This window comes from Schistocerca serialis, chromosome 1 (genome assembly GCF_023864345.2).
Source record: "Schistocerca serialis cubense isolate TAMUIC-IGC-003099 chromosome 1, iqSchSeri2.2, whole genome shotgun sequence".
NCBI lineage: Eukaryota > Metazoa > Arthropoda > Insecta > Orthoptera > Acrididae > Schistocerca > Schistocerca serialis.
The window spans coordinates 426,681,453-426,703,558 of record NC_064638.1 but is presented as its reverse complement, the minus strand read 5'-3'; the positions used below and the strand labels follow the sequence as shown (position 1 = coordinate 426,703,558).

The 22,106-nt window shown below is 47.9% G+C and overlaps 5 pseudogenes; all 5 read right to left on the bottom strand.

The window, feature by feature from the left end:
- Nucleotides 1-1,436: 1,436 nt before the first annotated feature.
- LOC126421694 (U2 spliceosomal RNA) lies at nt 1,437-1,649 on the bottom strand (annotated as a pseudogene).
- Nucleotides 1,650-4,917: 3,268 nt separating this feature from the next.
- LOC126422093 (U2 spliceosomal RNA) lies at nt 4,918-5,130 on the bottom strand (annotated as a pseudogene).
- Nucleotides 5,131-8,396: 3,266 nt separating this feature from the next.
- On the bottom strand, nt 8,397-8,609 carry LOC126421683 (U2 spliceosomal RNA; annotated as a pseudogene).
- Nucleotides 8,610-16,821: 8,212 nt separating this feature from the next.
- Nucleotides 16,822-17,034, bottom strand: LOC126422082 (U2 spliceosomal RNA; annotated as a pseudogene).
- A 3,277-nt stretch (nt 17,035-20,311) lies between these two features.
- On the bottom strand, nt 20,312-20,524 carry LOC126423069 (U2 spliceosomal RNA; annotated as a pseudogene).
- Between the last annotated feature and the right edge of the window lie 1,582 nt (nt 20,525-22,106).

The following is a 22,106-nucleotide window of genomic DNA, read 5'->3' as shown; positions in this document are numbered from 1 at the left end:
AAGGTGACGCCTGGGAAAGGAACACCATCGACCATTCGTCCGATGTCACGCAGCACGGGGTCCAAAGCGATAAAATACACTGACAAGGGACACCCTTGTCGAACTGATCGTCTGATGGGAATTGGTCGTGATCTGCAGCCGTTCACAATGATTGTGGAATTTGCTCCATCCAAGAAGTGCCGGATGACTCTTATGAAGTGCTCCCCGAAACCCATCCACGACATAACGGCCAGCAGGTAAGGATGGGAGACCCTATCGAAGGCACCGGCGAAATCTAGGGATCAATTGCAGCCGGGGTTCGAGCGTCGGCGGTGGGTGAGTAAGACAGCATCACGGTATATAGAAGCAGCGGTGAAGGTGGTTCGATTCGAAACGCCACATGATTGAGTGGGACAAAGTACCTTATTCATTACCTGTTTAAGACGTGAAGCCACACTTCGTGCCACCAACTTATAAACAGTGTTAAGAACGGTGATGGGACGTACGTCTCTAGCCCGACAGTCGACTGTGACCTTTGGATTAAGGGCAATACGTACAGCTAGAAAATCGGCGGGTAGCTCGCAACCAGCAAAAATCTCCTCGCACATTTTGCAGGAGCGGTCTCCTAACAGGCCGGAAGATCTAGCACTTCAATTAGTGCTGGAATGGCACAATCGAAGGGCGGTATCCTTGCGGAGTACCGCCACAGATGAAAAACCGCAGTGTCAGGGCCTAAATGCTTGCAGCATGTACGCTCCACATGTGGGAGTCACACATGGTGGTGCGGGCCGATATGGCAACAGGCGACCGTCGAAAACATCGCAAAGGCAAGTGCCGGAGGGAACGACAAAATACGAGAGCACTCGTCAACAGCCCAGTACCACCCTCCATGTCGAGGAGTAAACTGCGACTCCCATTTGAACGCCGCTAGCTGCCAGGCCAGTGGAGAAGCCGTGAGGCCGCCCCACAGCAGCGCCAGGCCGGCGCGAGCTATACTGGCGCGAGCTACACCTAGCCGAGTGCTTACATCGTCCACCGCCTACTGCATATGTGTGTGTGCGTGTGTACCACGTATTCTGCGTGCTTGCGGCGGCGGCGACGACGACGACGACGACGACGACGACGACGACGACGTTCGCGAGGAGCTAAGGTTATAACTCCAGAAAATATTATTAAAATTATCTGCGATAGGACCATAAGAGACGCTAACGAGGCATCCGAAGGCACTGTCCTGTGCCACCATAAATTACCAGCCTAGCGTAATGCGGCTGCAAGTGCGGTCTGGCTAACACAAAAAAAAAAAAATTTCTTAAGATAATTTTAAATTAATTAAAAGAAATCGTGGTGTGTAAGCAACTAACTACTGGGCACATCAACAACTACGACAAGTTTTGCTACCAGCGGAATATCTGATCACTGCAGAATGTTAACCCATTTCAGGCTGTGTTTTAATTAATTTTAGGTGGGCCGATCCCGGCGGTACTGCAATGCCGGGCCAACCCGCGACAGAGGTGGAGCAAGCCCCTAGCACTCCGTCATAAGCCAAAAATGAGTTTAATATTCTGGTCGTGCAATGCAGGACGTATCAGATATTAAGCTGATAAGAGCAGATACTACACTTTTTTTCCCTCCTACCTCCCCTATAGCCCTACCTTTTCCTCTCCAAAAATGCCGCCATCCTCTAGTGTCGACGCAGCACGTAAAGCAGGGTGTTGTTAGCAGCAAGACTTATTGCCATAAACCGAAAATAAAAGCGGAGGCATACTCTGCTATGCCTCAGGGGGCGACGACACACTCCTCAGAAACACACTTCCCTCTGCAGGTGTGAGGCAAGTGATGATGTTAAAACTAAATAGAAAGAAATAAATAAAGACAGAAATGAAGGCAAAAAAAAACAGCGACGGTAGCACACTCAAACGAAACTGGCGAGATAATCCCATAGCCCATAGAATTAACGAAGTAATAATCCCCTAAGATAGATTATGTGTTTTCCAATTTTCCAATAATTTTTCATACAACGTTCACACAATTTCCATGTTACCAATTTCCATATTATCAGTATCATAGAGCAGTCTACTCTAGTGATGCCCAGAAGGCCAATATCAAACCTGGGGTATGGTTAAGTCAAGAGTAGTTTGAAAGTCCGAGTGATAAAGATCCAGGGGTACACTCAGGCAATTCTTATACGAGGTGCCTTACTCAGCCTGGACCACCTTTTGATAACCATGAACCATTGCAACTTTAAGAAATCTTGCAAAACTAATGGTATATTTCCGGTCACATTCCGCCAGGCGATGCTGGCTCCAAAGGTAGTCCATGAAAGAGACAGCATCGGTGAGGCAAAGGTCATAGATCGTGAAAATGGTGTGGCCCAAGAGCCACACCACTGCGTTATGTCGTTTTCGGGGGTTGGTCTGAATATCAGGCGTAAGGAACCAGTCGATTGGCACATAGTCCAGTGTAGTCCCACCGATCAGCGCTAATAGCACACGTGCAGGGTCCCACACTTCTGTGACGTGAGGGCATAAGAGACGATGCTCTCTGGTGTCTACGTCACCACATCGGCCGCAAGCAGCCGAGGGCCATAGGCGGATGGCCGCCAAGCGATGATTAGTGGGTATTAAATTGTTTACAACGCGATACCATAGCGCTGAAACTTCTGTGGGGAGGGCTGGGTGGTTGATATTAGCCCAAGCTTGGTGCCAGATGACCGATGGTCGTCTGTCCTCCAATTTATGTGGTGTGGGCTGGCTCTCGAAGCGCCTAGTAAAGGCGCTTTGATGTGCGTGCCTTGTCGGTGGCCATTGTTAGGACGTAACTTTGATTGAGGTAATAGACCTTGACTGCCGTCATCCGGAATGTAATATGTGTCAAACATACTGGTTCACGCGCCGATTGTGGGCGATAACGGTCGAAAAGCACCGCTGTTGTCCCACCTGGGTCAATCTCACGCAAAGTGGCGATACGGTGAATCAGGATTGCCGCACATTTGCGGGGAAAGTCAATGAGTCCAAGGCCACCATCGACCTTTGGCAGTGTACAAGTCTGTGCATCAACTTTGAATAGTGCATGCCGCCACAACAGGCAATATACTGTTTGTGAGATGGCTCTGCTGGTTTGTTTCGGTAGCGTAAGGAGTTGTGCTACATACCATGCCCGTTATAGGATGTAAGTATTAATCAGTTGGATTCAATGATGGAGGTCGAGTCGTCGATCAGTGTGACTCACGCAAAGTCCTCTGATGCGCGTGAGAATCCGCCTGCACGTGAGTGTTAAGATGCGCTGCGGACAGGCAGTCACCTCAAGACCCAAGATACGTTGTTCCCCTACAATCCGGAACCATGGGCGCTCGATGGTCAATGATCGTGGTCCTAGTGGGATTAGCACCATTTTGTTGACTTTTAACATGGCACCGGATGCTCGTTCATAAACGTGGAGGACTCGGCGAACTGAATCGATGTCCCTGGCGTTTGCTACAAACACACCTACACCATCCGCATATGCCGCACTGCGGAAGGTGACGCCTGGGAAAGGAACACCATCGACCATTCGTCCGATGTCACGCAGCACGGGGTCCAAAGCGATAAAATACACTGACAAGGGACACCCTTGTCGAACTGATCGTCTGATGGGAATTGGTCGTGATCTGCAGCCGTTCACAATGATTGTGGAATTTGCTCCATCCAAGAAGTGCCGGATGACTCTTATGAAGTGCTCCCCGAAACCCATCCGCGACATAACGGCCAGCAGGTAAGGATGGGAGACCCTATCGAAGGCACCGGCGAAATCTAGGGATCAATTGCAGCCGGGGTTCGAGCGTCGGCGGTGGGTGAGTAAGACAGCATCACGGTATATAGAAGCAGCGGTGAAGGTGGTTCGATTCGAAACGCCACATGATTGAGTGGGACAAAGTACCTTATTCATTACCTGTTTAAGACGTGAAGCCACACTTCGTGCCACCAACTTATAAACAGTGTTAAGAACGGTGATGGGACGTACGTCTCTAGCCCGACAGTCGACTGTGACCTTTGGATTAAGGGCAATACGTACAGCTAGAAAATCGGCGGGTAGCTCGCAACCAGCAAAAATCTCCTCGCACATTTTGCAGGAGCGGTCTCCTAACAGGCCGGAAAATCTAGCACTTCAATTAGTGCTGGAATGGCACACTCGAAGGGCGGTATCCTTGCGGAGTACCGCCAGAGATGAAAAACCGCAGTGTCAGGGCCTAAATGCTTGCAGCATGTACGCTCCACATGTGGGAGTCACACATGGTGGTGCGGGCCGATATGGCAACAGGCGACCGTCGAAAACATTGCAAAGGCAAGTGCCGGAGGGAACGACAAAATACGAGAGCACTCGTCAACAGCCCAGTACCACCCTCCATGTCGAGGAGTAAACTGCGACTCCCATTTGAACGCCGCTAGCTGCCAGGCCAGTGGAGAAGCCGTGAGGCCGCCCAACAGCAGCGCCAGGCCGGCGCGAGCTATACTGGCGCGAGCTACACCTAGCCGAGTGCTTACATCGTCCACCGCCTACTGCATATGTGTGTGTGCGTGTGTACCACGTATTCTGCGTGCGTGCGGCGGCGACGACGACGACGACGCCGACGACGACGTTCGCGAGGAGATAAGGTTATAACTCCAAAAAATATTATTAAAATTATCTGCGATAGGACCATAAGAGACGCTAACGAGGCATCCGAAGGCACTGTCCTGTGCCACCATAAATTACCAGCCTAGCGTAATGCGGCTGCAAGTGCGGTCTCGCTAACACCAAAAAAAAAAAATTTCTTAAGATAATTTTAAATTAATTAAAAGAAATCGTGGTGTGTAAGCAACTAACTACTGGGCACATCAACAACTACGACAAGTTTTGCTACCAGCGGAATATCTGATCACTGCAGAATGTTAACCCATTTCAGGCTGTGCTTTAATTAATTTTAGGTGGGCCGATCCCGACGGTACTGCAATGCCGGGCCAACCCGCGACAGAGGTGGAGCAAGCCCCTAGCACTCCGTCATAAGCCAAAAATGAGTTTAATATTCTGGTCGTGCAATGCAGGACGTATCAGATATTAAGCTGATAAGAGCAGATACTACACTTTTTTTCCCTCCTACCTCCCCTATAGCCCTACCTTTTCCTCTCCAAAAATGCCGCCATCCTCTAGTGTCGACGCAGCACGTAAAGCAGGGTGTTGTTAGCAGCAAGACTTATTGCCATAAACCGAAAATAAAAGCGGAGGCATACTCTGCTATGCCTCAGGGGGCGACGACACACTCCTCAGAAACACACTTCCCTCTGCAGTAGTGAGGCAAGTGATGATGTTAAAAACTAAATAGAAAGAAATAAATAAAGACAGAAATGAAGGCAAAAAAAAAAAACAGCGACGGTAGCACACTCAAACGAAACTGGCGAGATAATCCCATAGCCCATAGAATTAACGAAGTAATAATCCCCTAAGATAGATTATGTGTTTTCCAATTTTCCAATATTTTTTCATACAACGTTCACACAATTTCCATGTTACCAATTTCCATATTATCAGTATCATAGAGCAGTCTACTCTAGTGATGCCCAGAAGGCCAATATCAAACCTGGGGTATGGTTAAGTCAAGAGTAGTTTGAAAGTCCGAGTGACAAAGATCCAGGGGTACACTCAGGCAATTCTTATACGAGGTGCCTTACTCAGCCTGGACCACCTTTTGATAACCATGAACCATTGCAACTTTAAGAAATCTTGCAAAACTAATGGTATATTTCCGGTCACATTCCGCCAGGCGATGCTGGCTCCAAAGGTAGTCCATGAAAGAGACAGCATCGGTGAGGCAAAGGTCATAGATCGTGAAAATGGTGTGGCCCAAGAGCCACACCACTGCGTTATGTCGTTTTCGGGGGTTGGTCTGAATATCAGGCGTAAGGAACCAGTCGATTGGCACATAGTCCAGTGTAGTCCCACCGATCAGCGCTAATAGCACACGTGCAAGGTCCCACACTTCTGTGACGTGAGGGCATAAGAGACGATGCTCTCTGGTGTCTACGTCACCACATCGGCCGCAAGCAGCCGAGGGCCATAGGCGGATGGCCGCCAAGCGATGATTAGTGGGTACTAAATTGTTTACAACGCGATACCATAGCGCTGAAACTTCTGTGGGGAGGGCTGGGTGGTTGATATTAGCCCAAGCTTGGTGCCAGACGACCGATGGTCGTCTGTCCTCCAATTTATGTGGTGTGGGCTGGCTCTCGAAGCGCCTAGTAAAGGCGCTTTGATGTGCGTGCCTTGTCGGTGGCCACTGTTAGGACGTAACTTTGATTGAGGTAATAGACCTTGACTGCCGTCATCCGGAATGTAATATGTGTCAAACATACTGGTTCACGCGCCGATTGTGGGCGATAACGGTCGAAAAGCACCGCTGTTGTCCCACCTGGGTCAATCTCACGCAAAGTGGCGATACCGTGAATCAGGATTGCCGCACATTTGCGGGGAAAGTCAATGAGTCCAAGGCCACCATCGACCTTTGGCAGTGTACAAGTCTGTGCATCAACTTTGAATAGTGCATGCCGCCACAACAGGCAATATACTGTTTGTGAGATGGCTCTGCTGGTTTGTTTCGGTAGCGTAAGGAGTTGTGCTACATACCATGCCCGTTATAGGATGTAAGTATTAATCAGTTGGATTCAATGATGGAGGTCGAGTCGTCGATCAGTGTGACTCACGCAAAGTCCTCTGATGCGCGTGAGAATCCGCCTGCACGTGAGTGTTAAGATGCGCTGCGGACAGGCAGTCACCTCAAGACCCAAGATACGTTGTTCCCCTACAATCCGGAACCATGGGCGCTCGATGGTCAATGATCGTGGTCCTAGTGGGATTAGCACCATTTTGTTGACTTTTAACATGGCACCGGATGCTCGTTCATAAACGTGGAGGACTCGGCGAACTGAATCGATGTCCCTGGCGTTTGCTACAAACACACCTACACCATCCGCGTATGCCGCACTGCGGAAGGTGACGCCTGGGAAAGGAACACCATCGACCATTCGTCCGATGTCACGCAGCACGGGGTCCAAAGCGATAAAATACACTGACAAGGGACACCCTTGTCGAACTGATCGTCTGATGGGAATTGGTCGTGATCTGCAGCCGTTCACAATGATTGTGGAATTTGCTCCATCCAAGAAGTGCCGGATGACTCTTATGAAGTGCTCCCCGAAACCCATCCGCGACATAACGGCCAGCAGGTAAGGATGGGAGACCCTATCGAAAGCACCGGCGAAATCTAGGGATCAATTGCAGCCGGGGTTCGAGCGTCGGCGGTGGGTGAGTAAGACAGCATCACGGTATATAGAAGCAGCGGTGAAGGTGGTTCGATTCGAAACGCCACATGATTGAGTGGGACAAAGTACCTTATTCATTACCTGTTTAAGACGTGAAGCCACACTTCGTGCCACCAACTTATAAACAGTGTTAAGAACGGTGATGGGACGTACGTCTCTAGCCCGACAGTCGACTGTGACCTTTGGATTAAGGGCAATACGTACAGCTAGAAAATCGGCGGGTAGCTCGCAACCAGCAAAAATCTCCTCGCACATTTTGCAGGAGCGGTCTCCTAACAGGCCGGAAAATCTAGCACTTCAATTAGTGCTGGAATGGCACAATCGAAGGGCGGTATCCTTGCGGAGTACCGCCACAGATGAAAAACCGCAGTGTCAGGGCCTAAATGCTTGCAGCATGTACGCTCCACATGTGGGAGTCACACATGGTGGTGCGGGCCGATATGGCAACAGGCGACCGTCGAAAACATCGCAAAGGCAAGTGCCGGAGGGAACGACAAAATACGAGAGCACTCGTCAACAGCCCAGTACCACCCTCCATGTCGAGGAGTAAACTGCGACTCCCATTTGAACGCCGCTAGCTGCCAGGCCAGTGGAGAAGCCGTGAGGCCGCCCCACAGCAGCGCCAGGCCGGCGCGAGCTATACTGGCGCGAGCTACACCTAGCCGAGTGCTTACATCGTCCACCGCCTACTGCATATGTGTGTGTGCGTGTGTACCACGTATTCTGTGTGCGTGCGGCGGCGACGACGACGACGACGACGACGTTCGCGAGGAGCTAAGGTTATAACTCCAAAAAATATTATTAAAATTATCTGCGATAGGACCATCAGAGACGCTAACGAGGCATCCGAAGGCACTGTCCTGTGCCACCATAAATTACCAGCCTAGCGTAATGCGGCTGCAAGTGCGGTCTGGCTAACACCAAAAAAAAAAAATTTCTTAAGATAATTTTAAATTAATTAAAAGAAATCGTGGTGTGTAAGCAACTAACTACTGGGCACATCAACAACTTCGACAAGTTTTGCTACCAGCGGAATATCTGATCACTGCAGAATGTTAACCCATTTCAGGCTGTGTTTTAATTAATTTTAGGTGGGCCGATCCCGGCGGTACTGCAATGCCGGGCCAACCCGCGACAGAGGTGGAGCAAGCCCCTAGCACTCCGTCATAAGCCAAAAATGAGTTTAATATTCTGGTCGTGCAATGCAGGACGTATCAGATATTAAGCTGATAAGAGCAGATACTACACTTTTTTTCCCTCCTACCTCCCCTATAGCCCTACCTTTTCCTCTCCAAAAATGCCGCCATCCTCTAGTGTCGACGCAGCACGTAAAGCAGGGTGTTGTTAGCAGCAAGACTTATTGCCATAAACCGAAAATAAAAGCGGAGGCATACTCTGCTATGCCTCAGGGGGCGACGACACACTCCTCAGAAACACACTTCCCTCTGCAGGTGTGAGGCAAGTGATGATGTTAAAACTAAATAGAAAGAAATAAATAAAGACAGAAATGAAGGCAAAAAAAAAACAGCGACGGTAGCACACTCAAACGAAACTGGCGAGATAATCCCATAGCCCATAGAATTAACGAAGTAATAATCCCCTAAGATAGATTATGTGTTTTCCAATTTTCCAATAATTTTTCATACAACGTTCACACAATTTCCATGTTACCAATTTCCATATTATCAGTATCATAGAACAGTCTACTCTAGTGATGCCCAGAAGGCCAATATCAAACCTGGGGTATTTATTTATTTATTTATTTATTTATTTATTTAACCTGACCAGATTAGGGCCATCAGGCCCTCTGTTACATCGGACCAGTGTTTCACACATGCAGCATTTCACACATCAGAGTTACATCATGAACATAGTTTAAATGAGAAAATTAGCTTACTCTAGTGACAATATGAATAAAGAGTAGTGACTAAGACCTAATAAAGTAAATGCGGAAGTATTTTTACAACAGTTGCTATACATACATATTATGATAAAAGCAATAATAATAACAGTAAAACAAAAAATCAAATAATAATGATGAATATGACTAAGACCTAATAAAGTAAATGCTGGCAGTATTTTTACATCAGGTGCTATACATACAGATTATGGTGAAAGCAATAATAATAACAGTAAAAAAAAATCAAATAATAATGACAAACATGAGAAAGAGTGGCAATAATAATGAAGGTTTGTGCAGATGTACATTAATATATTGGTGTGTAAAGTAAATGTTTACTAGTATAGGGAGTTTTGGGTAAGGGAGCTTTAAGGAGGGGGAGAGAGGGAAGTAATGAGGTGAAGTGCACTCATGTACAGAGGAAGGCATTACTGTTGCTTAAGTAGATACGTCATTAACTGTTTTTTGAAGCCGGTCATGTTTTTAAGTTCTCTAACATAACGAGGGAGGTTATTCCAGAGTCGGGTTCCCGCTACTGTAAAGGACTTGGAGAAGGTGACTGAGCGATGCAGTGGAACGGAGAGGATTTTATTATGATGGGAACGTGTGTTTCTGTCATGTTGTTCCGACATGAGTGTTAGGGAAGAGGAGAGATGTGAGGGACAGTGTACATTTATAAGGCAGTAGATGAGACAGAGTGTATGGAAATCTCTGCGTTTGTCTACACGCAGCCAGGACAATTTTGCATATGCTGGTGAAATGTGATCAAAAAGTCGAACGTCACAGATATATCGGACGCAGGCATTCGTGACCAGTTCTAGACGTCGGGAATTTTCCTGAGAGAGGCCTTGTAGGATAATATCGCTGTAGTCAATGATTGGGAGTATAAGCGTTTGTACTAATTTCTTTTTCAGATCGAAAGGGAAGAGTTTTTTATATTTTTGTAGGACATGAAGGGATGCTGATGCTTTTTTGCACACTGCAGTTACGTGCTCTGTCCAATTTAGATTTTCATCAATTATTACTCCCAAACTCTTTGCTGATGGCGAGAAGTTAATATTTGTTCCATTTAGGATAAGAGGTGGTACGGATTCCCGATGTTTTGGGCTAATGAGCTTAGAGTGACCAACAAGTACCGCTTGGGTTTTAGATGGGTTTAGTTTTAGACCTATGTCCTGTGCCCAGTTTGACAGCGCATCGAGGTCAGTATTGAAATTTTCAATAGCTTTCTTGAGATTGCTTGGTTTCGCACTTAGATACAACTGAAGGTCATCAGCATACATATGGTATTTGCAATAGGTCAGGACCGATGACACATCATTGACATAAAGAGAGAAGAGTATAGGACCTAATACTGAGCCTTGGGGAACGCCTGACACTACCTGCCGCCATTGTGATTTTATATCCCCAGACAGGACGCGTTGCTGACGAGACATCATGTATGAGCGAAACCATTGCATTGCGCTTTGTGAGAAATTTAGACCGCTAAGTTTGGCTAGTAAGATGTCGAAGTCGACAGTATCAAATGCTTTGCTGAAATCTAAGAAGCAAATAATAGTCGCTTCTTGTCTGTCCATGGCAAGTTTCAGGTCATCTGTCACCTTTATCAGAGCGGATGTTGTGCTTCGATGTTTACGGAAACCTGATTGGTATTCGTCTAGTAGGTTGTTAGTAGTTAGGTAGTTGGTGAGCTGGTCATGAACTATATATTCTAAGGCCTTTGATAGTGCAGGAAGAAGGCAGATGGGGCGGTAGTCAGAGGCTGCTGTGGCGATGTCCTTTTTAGGCAGTGGCTTAATTTGTCCCAGTTTCCAGGCCTCAGGGAAAACACTTGTGATTAATGAATCGTTGAAAATGTCTGTTATAGAGGGCAGTAGTTGGTCAATAATAAGTTTTACCATCTGGATAGTGATACCATCATGTCCAGTAGATGCTGATCTAATCCGCATTATGGCTTTCTTGACAGTACTGCAAGTGACGTGCTGTAGATAGAATTTTTCTTTGCTACAGTCGTTCATCCCAATGAAGTAATCAATGATTCTCTGTTTTTTTTGCGGATCAATTTTGGTTGCAGGTAATGTGAAGAATCGGTTTAGTTCTTCAGCTGGGACCATGGGATTTTCTGCAACTTTTATTATGCCTAAACCGAGACTACGGAGATTTTTCCACAGGATAGCTGGTCTACATCTATTGTCAGCTAATGTACGGGCATGTCTGAGCTTAGCGTTTCTCACCGCTTGACTGGCTTTGTTTCGTTTCTGCTTGTATACAGCGTGATTTTCAGGTGTAGGGTGTATCTTGTATGCTCGATGTGCAGCATCTCTGAGATTCATGAGCTGTTTTAGTTCATCAGTCAGCCAAGGTGCAGGTTGCCTTTTTACTTTTCTGGTCTTTATTGGAGCATATTTGTCATATAGCTGAGTAATTTTGTTAGTGAAATCGTGGAGTTTGTCGTTTATGTCCATGAGGGGAGTAGAGGTCATCCCCCAAACTATTTTTTGTGCCTCAGTTTCGAGTTCAGGCAAATTTATGCGTTTGAGGTCTCGGTATGTAGACAGTTTTTGTTTCTTTCTAGGGCATTCTAGTGAATACGTCATGGAAATGATGTCATGGGCAGACATGCCAGGCGCAGATATTTGAGAGGTGCGGATTATTCTGTTCGGAGATTTCGTTGCGAATATATCTATGAACGTGTGACTGGTAGTCGTGTGATGAGTAGGTGCCAGCTGAAGTAGCGTCATATTTGAGGAAGAAAGCATCCTCTTAAATTTCCCAGTGGTAGGACTATTGCACAGAAAGTTAATGTTAGTGTCACCAGCTATAATTACATGTTCATATGACGATTCGAGACTAGAGAGGGCAGTTTCGAAGCAGGCGAACCCACCTACTTTAGGAGGTTTGTAAAGGACACATATTAAGCACTTTCTGTTAAGTGATTTGATCTCTATGAACATATATTCCACTTGTTTATCTACATTGTTGTCGGATGTGTGTAGTACTGTAGGTGACAAATCAGAGCGTATGTACGCCCCTACTCCGCCCCCTCGTCTGTTGCATCTGTCGTGCCTGAGAAAGATATAGCCATCTAGGTTTACGGAAGTTGTAGGAATACTTGGTTTGAGCCAAGTTTCTGACAAAAGTATTACGTGTATATCAGCAGCTTGAAATATATATTTGAACTCGTCGAAGTGAGCTGGCAGAGACTGGACATTTGCATGTGCAATATGCAGCTTGGTGCGTTCGGGTGTTGATTGCCCGAGGAGGCTGCCGACCGATGTTTGCGGGTCGTGGTTGGCGGTGACAAGAGGGTCTGGCATGAGGAATGCGGAAAGCGTGTGAAGGAGAGGCGGGTGAGGGAGTGTCCTCCCAGTTCTGTGCAGTGAAAGCGGCCGGGAGGGGGTAGGTCCCCGGGGAGACAACGGGATCTGTGGCCAAGGTCAGCGAGGTCTGCAACGGTTATGGAAGTAGCAGTGGGCTGGCAGGGGAAGGAATTTCGCTAAATACAACGGGAGTAATCTGCACGTTATGACATAGTGTGATATTAATTGCACTTATGAGGATAACAACTAAAGTATGATGGTGGGTTGCTAATTAAGGATGGAAGTGAGACTACCTAATGCAATAATTAACAAAATTACATGAGAAAAACAATTAAAAATGAAAATAGTTATGTGGAGAAACGAAGAGTTGATAATACAAATAATAACAAATATTACACGAGAAAAAATAATTAGAGATAAAAAAATAGTTATTTAGAGAAACGAACAATTTGATGATACATTAGTTACGATATGGTTGACAGTGTAAACAATATAAACATACAGGTTAGTGGCAGCAAGATTAGACATGATTTAGCTTCTAAAGCACAGGCTTTCGAGTTCATTAACACTGCAAATTGTTTTCTTTCCGTTTTCGGTCTTAACCATTATCCTGCCGTCATTAGTCCATACGTTATGTAGCCCAAATTTCGAAATCGCGCTCTTCAAAATGTTTAGTCTTTCAGAGGTCAGATCCTCACGTACTGTCAGACCCGACTTCGCGAGATTCTTCTTTGCTCTGAAGATTTCAGATCTCTTCCTATACGACATAAATTTCACTATTATAGGCCTTGGTTTTGTAGAACCTGGCAACCTACGACCCACTCTATGACTTCTGTCAATGTCACTCAGAGTCACCTGCACGCCTAGCTTTTCTTGGACAAGGTTTATCACAAGCTCATCTGTGTTCTCTCTGCTGCTCTCGGGAATGCCGAACAGTCTGAGATTATTGCGTCTCTGATATTGTTCGAGCTCGTCCGTCTTCTCGATCAATTTCTGTTCGAGCAGTCGTGCTTTCTCCTCACTTGCTTTTAACGATGTGTCCAGTGCACGGATCTCGCTCGCATTCGCCTCCAGAGTTTTCTGTATTTTGTCCGTCACTGCTGCAGTGACAGCATCAGTGATGGTTTGAACAACGAGCCCGAGCGTCTCCTTAGCCTGCAGTGCGGCACTCACCTCAGCCTTCACGAGTGCGGCGATGTCAGCGATGGCGGGCGGAGCGGCCGCAGCTCCCGGTGTAGACTCCACCCCTGCGCTGTCGCCGGCCTGGCCGTTGGCTGCACTGCGCGTTGTTCGGCGATTTTCCATTTTTAGTACGATTCCGTGTAATTGGTGCTCAGTATGTGATGTAAAATACGACACTCGGCAGTAGATATACGGCTTTAGTATATGTAGACTAGCCTAACTGCTTAAAACACCTCCAGATTTCACGTAAACTTGCGAGCCAAGCTAACGCACGTCACTCACTCGCCGCCAAGTTGCGGTTAAGTCAAGAGTAGTTTGAAAGTCCGAGTGACAAAGATCCAGGGGTACACTCAGGCAATTCTTATACGAGGTGCCTTACTCAGCCTGGGCCACCTTTTGATAACCATGAACCATTGCAACTTTAAGAAATCTTGCAAAAGTAATGGTATATTTCCGGTCACATTCCGCCAGGCGATGCTGGCTCCAAAGGTAGTCCATGAAAGAGACAGCATCGGTGAGGCAAAGGTCATAGATCGTGAAAATGGTGTGGCCCAAGAGCCACACCACTGCGTTATGTCGTTTTCGGGGGTTGGTCTGAATATCAGGCGTAAGGAACCAGTCGATTGGCACATAGTCCAGTGTAGTTCCACCGATCAGCGCTAATAGCACACGTGCAAGGTCCCACACTTCTGTGACGTGAGGGCATAAGAGACGATGCTCTCTGGTGTCTACGTCACCACATCGGCCGCAAGCAGCCGAGGGCAATAAGCGGATGGCCGCCAAGCGATGATTAGTGGGTATTAAATTGTTTACAACGCGATACCATAGCGCTGAAACTTCTGTGGGGAGGGCTGGGTGGTTGATATTAGCCCAAGCTTGGTGCCAGATGACCGATGGTCGTCTGTCCTCCAATTTGTGTGGTGTGGGCTGGCTCTCGAAGCGCCTAGTAAAGGCGCTTTGATGTGCGTGCCTTGTCGGTGGCCACTGTTAGGACGTAACTTTGATTGAGGTAATAGACCTTGACTGCCGTCATCCGGAATGTAATATGTGTCAAACATACTGGTTCACGCGCCGATTGTGGGCGATAACGGTCGAAAAGCACCGCTGTTGTCCCACCTGGGTCAATCTCACGCAAAGTGGCGATACGGTGAATCAGGATTGCCGCACATTTGCGGGGAAAGTCAATGAGTCCAAGGCCACCATCGACCTTTGGCAGTGTACAAGTCTGTGCATCAACTTTGAATAGTGCATGCCGCCACAACAGGCAATATACTGTTTGTGAGATGGCTCTGCTGGTTTGTTTCGGTAGCGTAAGGAGTTGTGCTACATACCATGCCCGTTATAGGATGTAAGTATTAATCAGTTGGATTCAATGATGGAGGTCGAGTCGTCGATCAGTGTGACTCACGCAAAGTCCTCTGATGCGCGTGAGAATCCGCCTGCACGTGAGTGTTAAGATGCGCTGCGGACAGGCAGTCACCTCAAGACCCAAGATACGTTGTTCCCCTACAATCCGGAACCATGGGCGCTCGATGGTCAATGATCGTGGTCCTAGTGGGATTAGCACCATTTTGTTGACTTTTAACATGGCACCGGATGCTCGTTCATAAACGTGGAGGACTCGGCGAACTCAATCGATGTCCCTGGCGTTTGCTACAAACACACCTACACCATCCGCGTATGCCGCACTGCGGAAGGTGACGCCTGGGAAAGGAACACCATCGACCATTCGTCCGATGTCACGCAGCACGGGGTCCAAAGCGATAAAATACACTGACAAGGGACACCCTTGTCGAACTGATCGTCTGATGGGAATTGGTCGTGATCTGCAGCCGTTCACAATGATTGTGGAATTTGCTCCATCCAAGAAGTGCCGGATGACTCTTATGAAGTGCTCCCCGAAACCCATCCGCGACATAACGGCCAGCAGGTAAGGATGGGAGACCCTATCGAAGGCACCGGCGAAATCTAGGGATCAATTGCAGCCGGGGTTCGAGCGTCGGCGGTGGGTGAGTAAGACAGCATCGCGGTATATAGAAGCAGCGGTGAAGGTGGTTCGATTCGAAACGCCACATGATTGAGTGGGACAAAGTACCTTATTCATTACCTGTTTAAGACGTGAAGCCACACTTCGTGCCACCAACTTAGAAACAGTGTTAAGAACGGTGATGGGACGTACGTCTCTAGCCCGACAGTCGACTGTGAGCTTCGGATTAAGGGCAATACGTACAGCTAGAAAATCGGCGGGTAGCTCGCAACCAGCAAAAATCTCCTCGCACATTTTGCAGGAGCGGTCTCCTAACAGGCCGGAAAATCTAGCACTTCAATTAGTGCTGGAATGGCACAATCGAAGGGCGGTATCCTTGCGGAATACCGCCAGAGATGAAAAACCGCAGTGTCAGGGCCTAAATGCTTGCAGCATGTACGCTCCACATGTGGGTGTCACACATGGTGGTGCGGGCCGATATGGCAACAGGCGACCGTCGAAAACATCGCAAAGGCAAGTGCCGGAGGGAACGACAAAATACGAGAGCACTCGTCAACAGCCCAGTACCACCCTCCATGTCGAGGAGTAAACTGCGACTCCCATTTGAACGCCGCTGGCTGCCAGGCCAGTGGAGAAGCCGTGAGGCCGCCCCACAGCAGCGCCAGGCCGGCGCGAGCTATACTGGCGCGAGCTACACCTAGCCGAGTGCTTACATCGTCCACCGCCTACTGCATATGTGTGTGTGCGTGTGTACCACGTATTCTGCGTGCGTGCGGCGGCGACGACGACGACGACGACGTTCGCGAGGAGCTAAGGTTATAACTCCAAAAAATATTATTAAAATTATCTGCGATAGGACCATAAGAGACGCTAACGAGGCATCCGAAGGCACTGTCCTGTGCCACCATAAATTACCAGCCTAGCGTAATGCGGCTGCAAGTGCGGTCTCGCTAACACCAAAAAAAAAAAATTTCTTAAGATAATTTTAAATTAATTAAAAGAAATCGTGGTGTGTAAGCAACTAACTACTGGGCACATCAACAACTACGACAAGTTTTGCTACCAGCGGAATATCTGATCACTGCAGAATGTTAACCCATTTCAGGCTGTGCTTTAATTAATTTTAGGTGGGCCGATCCCGACGGTACTGCAATGCCGGGCCAACCCGCGACAGAGGTGGAGCAAGCCCCTAGCACTCCGTCATAAGCCAAAAATGAGTTTAATATTCTGGTCGTGCAATGCAGGACGTATCAGATATTAAGCTGATAAGAGCAGATACTACACTTTTTTTCCCTCCTACCTCCCCTATAGCCCTACCTTTTCCTCTCCAAAAATGCCGCCATCCTCTAGTGTCGACGCAGCACGTAAAGCAGGGTGTTGTTAGCAGCAAGACTTATTGCCATAAACCGAAAATAAAAGCGGAGGCATACTCTGCTATGCCTCAGGGGGCGACGACACACTCCTCAGAAACACACTTCCCTCTGCAGGTGTGAGGCAAGTGATGATGTTAAAAACTAAATAGAAAGAAATAAATAAAGACAGAAATGAAGGGGAAAAAAAAAACAGCGACGGTAGCACACTCAAACGATACTGGCGAGATAATCCCATAGCCCATAGAATTAACGAAGTAATTATCCCCTAAGATAGATTATGTGTTTTCCAATTTTCCAATATTTTTTCATACAACGTTCACACAATTTCCATGTTACCAATTTCCATATTATCAGTATCATAGAGCAGTCTACTCTAGTGATGCCCAGAAGGCCAATATCAAACCTGGGGTATGGTTAAGTCAAGAGTAGTTTGAAAGTCCGAGTGACAAAGATCCAGGGGTACACTCAGGCAATTCTTATACGAGGTGCCTTACTCAGCCTGGACCACCTTTTGATAACCATGAACCATTGCAACTTTAAGAAATCTTGCAAAAGTAATGGTATATTTCCGGTCACATTCCGCCAGGCGATGCTGGCTCCAAAGGTAGTCCATGAAAGAGACAGCATCGGTGAGGCAAAGGTCATAGATCGTGAAAATGGTGTGGCCCAAGAGCCACACCACTGCGTTATGTCGTTTTCGGGGGTTGGTCTGAATATCAGGCGTAAGGAACCAGTCGATTGGCACATAGTCCAGTGTAGTTCCACCGATCAGCGCTAATAGCACACGTGCAAGGTCCCACACTTCTGTGACGTGAGGGCATAAGAGACGATGCTCTCTGGTGTCTACGTCACCACATCGGCCGCAAGCAGCCGTGGGCCATAGGCGGATGGCCGCCAAGCGATGATTAGTGGGTATTAAATTGTTTACAACGCGATACCATAGCGCTGAAACTTCTGTGGGGAGGGCTGGGTGGTTGATATTAGCCCAAGCTTGGTGCCAGATGACCGATGGTCGTCTGTCCTCCAATTTATGTGGTGTGGGCTGGCTCTCGAAGCGCCTAGTAAAGGCGCTTTGATGTGCGTGCCTTGTCGGTGGCCACTGTTAGGACGTAACTTTGATTGAGGTAATAGACCTTGACTGCCGTCATCCGGAATGTAATATGTGTCAAACATACTGGTTCACGCGCCGATTGTGGGCGATAACGGTCGAAAAGCACCGCTGTTGTCCCACCTGGGTCAATCTCACGCAAAGTGGCGATACGGTGAATCAGGATTGCCGCACTTTTGCGGGGAAAGTCAATGAGTCCAAGGCCACCATCGACCTTTGGCAGTGTACAAGTCTGTGCATCAACTTTGAATAGTGCATGCCGCCACAACAGGCAATATACTGTTTGTGAGATGGCTCTGCTGGTTTGTTTCGGTAGCGTAAGGAGTTGTGCTACATACCATGCCCGTTATAGGATGTAAGTATTAATCAGTTGGATTCAATGATGGAGGTCGAGTCGTCGATCAGTGTGACTCACGCAAAGTCCTCTGATGCGCGTGAGAATCCGCCTGCACGTGAGTGTTAAGATGCGCTGCGGACAGGCAGTCACCTCAAGACCCAACATACGTTGTTCCCCTACAATCCTGAACCATGGGCGCTCGATGGTCAATGATCGTGGTCCTAGTGGGATTAGCACCATTTTGTTGACTTTTAACATGGCACCGGATGCTCGTTCATAAACGTGGAGGACTCGGCCAACTGAATCGATGTCCCTGGCGTTTGCTACAAACACACCTACACCATCCGCGTATGCCGCACTGCAGAAGGTGACGCCTGGGAAAGGAACACCATCGACCATTCGTCCGATGTCACGCAGCACGGGGTCCAAAGCGATAAAATACACTGACAAGGGACACCCTTGTCGAACTGATCGTCTGATGGGAATTGGTCGTGATCTGCAGCCGTTCACAATGATTGTGGAATTTGCTCCATCCAAGAAGTGCCGGATGACTCTTATGAAGTGCTCCCCGAAACCCATCCGCGACATAACGGCCAGCAGGTAAGGATGGGGGACCCTATCGAAGGCACCGGCGAAATCTAGGGATCAATTGCAGCCGGGGTTCGAGCGTCGGCGGTGGGTGAGTAAGACAGCATCACGGTATATAGAAGCAGCGGTGAAGGTGGTTCGATTCGAAACGCCACATGATTGAGTGGGACAAAGTACCTTATTCATTACCTGTTTAAGACGTGAAGCCACACTTCGTGCCACCAACTTATAAACAGTGTTAAGAACGGTGATGGGACGTACGTCTCTAGCCCGACAGTCGACTGTGACCTTTGGATTAAGGGCAATACGTACAGCTAGAAAATCGGCGGGTAGCTCGCAACCAGCAAAAATCTCCTCGCACATTTTGCAGGAGCGGTCTCCTAACAGGCCGGAAAATCTAGCACTTCAATTAGTGCTGGAATGGCACAATCGAAGGGCGGTATCCTTGCGGAGTACCGCCACAGATGAAAAACCGCAGTGTCAGGGCCTAAATGCTAGCAGCATGTACGCTCCACATGTGGGAGTCACACATGGTGGTGCGGGCCGATATGGCAACAGGCGACCGTCGAAAACATCGCAAAGGCAAGTGCCGGAGGGAACGACAAAATACGAGAGCACTCGTCAACAGCCCAGTACCACCCTCCATGTCGAGGAGTAAACTGCGACTCCCATTTGAACGCCGCTAGCTGCCAGGCCAGTGGAGAAGCCGTGAGGCCGCCCCACAGCAGCGCCAGGCCGGCGCGAGCTATACTGGCGCGAGCTACACCTAGCCGAGTGCTTACATCGTCCACCGCCTACTGCATATGTGTGTGTGCGTGTGTACCACGTACTCTGTGTGCGTGCGGCGGCGACGACGACGACGACGACGACGACGACGACGACGTTCGCGAGGAGCTAAGGTTATAACTCCAAAAAATATTATTAAAATTATCTGCGATAGGACCATAAGAGACGCTAACGAGGCATCCGAAGGCACTGTCCTGTGCCACCATAAATTACCAGCCTAGCGTAATGCGGCTGCAAGTGCGGTCTGGCTAACACCAAAAAAAAAAAATTTCTTAAGATAATTTTAAATTAATTAAAAGAAATCGTGGTGTGTAAGCAACTAACTACTGGGCACATCAACAACTACGACAAGTTTTGCTACCAGCGGAATATCTGGTCACTGCAGAATGTTAACCCATTTCAGGCTGTGTTTTAATTAATTTTAGGTGGGCCGATCCCGACGGTACTGCAATGCCGGGCCAACCCGCGACAGAGGTGGAGCAAGCCCCTAGCACTCCGTCATAAGCCAAAAATGAGTTTAATATTCTGGTCGTGCAATGCAGGACGTATCAGATATTAAGCTGATAAGAGCAGATACTACACTTTTCTTCCCTCCTACCTCCCCTATAGCCCTACCTTTTCCTCTCCAAAAATGCCGCCATCCTCTAGTGTCGACGCAGCACGTAAAGCAGGGTGTTGTTAGCAGCAAGACTTATTGCCATAAACCGAAAATAAAAGCGGAGGCATACTCTGCTATGCCTCAGGGGGCGACGACACACTCCTCAGAAACACACTTCCCTCTGCAGGTGTGAGGCAAGTGATGATGTTAAAAACTAAATAGAAAGAAATAAATAAAGACAGAAATGAAGGCAAAAAAAAAACAGCGACGGTAGCACACTCAAACGAAACTGGCGAGATAATCCCATAGCCCATAGAATTAACGAAGTAATAATCCCCTAAGATAGATTATGTGTTTTCCAATTTTCCAATAATTTTTCATACAACGTTCACACAATTTCCATGTTACCAATTTCCATATTATCAGTATCATAGAGCAGTCTACTCTAGTGATGCCCAGAAGGCCAATATCAAACCTGGGGTATGGTTAAGTCAAGAGTAGTTTGAAAGTCCGAGTGACAAAGATCCAGGGGTACACTCAGGCAATTCTTATACGAGGTGCCTTACTCAGCCTGGACCACCTTTTGATAACCATGAACCATTGCAACTTTAAGAAATCTTGCAAAAGTAATGGTATATTTCCGGTCACATTCCGCCAGGCGATGCTGGCTCCAAAGGTAGTCCATGAAAGAGACAGCATCGGTGAGGCAAAGGTCATAGATCGTGAAAATGGTGTGGCCCAAGAGCCACACCACTGCGTTATGTCGTTTTCGGGGGTTGGTCTGAATATCAGGCGTAAGGAACCAGTCGATTGGCAAATAGTCCAGTGTAGTTCCACCGATCAGCGCTAATAGCACACGTGCAAGGTCCCACACTTCTGTGACGTGAGGGCATAAGAGACGATGCTCTCTGGTGTCTACGTCACCACATCGGCCGCAAGCAGCCGTGGGCCATAGGCGGATGGCCGCCAAGCGATGATTAGTGGGTATTAAATTGTTTACAACGCGATACCATAGCGCTGAAACTTCTGTGGGGAGGGCTGGGTGGTTGATATTAGCCCAAGCTTGGTGCCAGATGACCGATGGTCGTCTGTCCTCCAATTTATGTGGTGTGGGCTGGCTCTCGAAGCGCCTAGTAAAGGCGCTTTGATGTGCGTGCCTTGTCGGTGGCCACTGTTAGGACGTAACTTTGATTGAGGTAATAGACCTTGACTGCCGTCATCCGGAATGTAATATGTGTCAAACATACTGGTTCACGCGCCGATTGTGGGCGATAACGGTCGAAAAGCACCGCTGTTGTCCCACCTGGGTCAATCTCACGCAAAGTGGCGATACGGTGAATCAGGATTGCCGCACTTTTGCGGGGAAAGTCAATGAGTCCAAGGCCACCATCGACCTTTGGCAGTGTACAAGTCTGTGCATCAACTTTGAATAGTGCATGCCGCCACAACAGGCAATATACTGTTTGTGAGATGGCTCTGCTGGTTTGTTTCGGTAGCGTAAGGAGTTGTGCTACATACCATGCCCGTTATAGGATGTAAGTATTAATCAGTTGGATTCAATGATGGAGGTCGAGTCGTCGATCAGTGTGACTCACGCAAAGTCCTCTGATGCGCGTG